Here is a 1,889-nt window from a genome sequence, read left to right on the forward strand (position 1 = left end):
CTTTCTTTCTTTCTTTCTTTCTTTCTTTCTTTCTTTCTTTCTTTCTTCTTTTAATGTTTAGTTATTTATTTCTGAGAGAGAGAGAGAGAGAGAGAGAGCACACACGTGAGCTGGGGAGGGCCGGAGAGAGAGAGAGTGAGAGAGAATCCCAAGCAGGCTCCACGCTCAGCATGAAGCCCCACTTGGGGCTGGATCTAATGAGATCATGACCTGAGCAGATCAAAAGTCAGATGCTTAAAAAAAAACAAAAACAAAAACAAAAGTCAGATGCTTAATGGACTGAGCCGCCCAAGTGTCCCAAGACTACATTTGTAGGGGAGGTTGAAACTGCAGTTAGGTTAGGTATTAGCCTTGGTTTGGTGACTTGGCCTAAATGATACCATTTTGGACCTGTGTGCGCTTTTTCATAATATCTACCAGAACTATTTGCACAATGGTATGTAAACCACTAGCCTTTTGAATAAAAGTCTGCCCTGTTGCTAATGTGCAATCAATCAATCAATCAATCAATTAATGTTTGGGGAGCATTGACCACTGGAGCCTTTGCATCTGATTGAAGATGTTGCAGTCTTAACTACTTGGCACACTGCCATTTGTACTGAGGGTCACAATATCTGACAGATTACTGGTTAAGAGTATTTTAACTCTTTACCTTAGAAGAAGGCTTTGAATCCTCTGCTGACATGCTTGTTTCATGCAGTTTCCAGACAAGTCACAAAAACACCCAAGGTGAAACTCAAGCTGAGCAAAAGCAAGAGCATGAGCCAGTGCCTGAACAGAGGAAAGGGAGTAGAAGTAATTCCAGTAAGAGATCTGATCATCATTTCAAGTAACACTTTTATATTGACAAGATATGCAGTTGGGCTGTGACAAAATTATTTTTGAGACTTTGTAATGGTAAAGCTTTATTTTATCTTTTTAAATTTTTTTTTAGTGTTTATGATTTTTAAGAGAGAGACAGAGAGCAAACAGGGAAGTGGCAGGGAGAGAGGGAGACACAGAACCAGAAGCAGGCTCTAGGTTCTGAGCTGTCAGCAAAGAGCCAAATGAGGGACTCAAACTCACAGACCAGGAGATCATGACCTGAGCTGTAGTTGGCTGCCTAACCGACTGAGCCACCCAGGCCCCCCTGTAATGGTAAAGCTTTTAAAGAAATGTAGTCAAGACTAAAAAAGACAAGCCTCCCATATCCTGTTTAGTCTCCAGCAGGCTAGTTTGCAAAACACAAGGCTCAGTTTGTGCATACCTAATTTGGGCAGCCAGTTGATTGTCTTAGAAAACAGCTCAAAATTGAGCTATCCCAGCTGCTTATTTATAATTCTGCAATAATCCTCTGTTTGTGGGTCTCAACCTGCCAGGAGAACACGGGGTAAGGCATAGTACAAAGAGCAATTTTCTTGAAAATCAAGAAACCTCAATTTCCTTTCTCGTGGAGTGTTTCTAAGGGATGAAAAGTGGGAAAGGAAACTAACGTTTACTATTGTTTCATTTAATTCCTTCAACACGTTGAAGGGTATTATTACCTCTGTTCCCTAAACAAAGAAGGCTCAGAGAAGATGATTCACTTGCCCTCCTCACCCACGATTTGGGGGCACAGGCTGGTACTTGGTGCTGACTCATATCCAGTGCCAACTCTCCTACACCCCAGAGATGCAGGAGAAGAAAATGTTCCTTAAAACTCAAGTTTGTTGGACACCTTAAAATATCCTTATGAATTATTACTTAAATTATTTTGGCATAATAATTCCACTGAAAACAAAAACCTTAAAGTCTCTACTATACATATGGATCACTAGCAATCTGCCCTTTTTCTTTTTTTCATTTTTTCCCTGAAAAACTGTAAAATGGTAAGTCTTGGCTATGTGGGAGAGGGTTGGTACTTTATACAC

Source organism: Panthera uncia (genome assembly GCF_023721935.1).
Source record: "Panthera uncia isolate 11264 chromosome D3 unlocalized genomic scaffold, Puncia_PCG_1.0 HiC_scaffold_8, whole genome shotgun sequence".
NCBI classification, from domain to species: domain Eukaryota; kingdom Metazoa; phylum Chordata; class Mammalia; order Carnivora; family Felidae; genus Panthera; species Panthera uncia.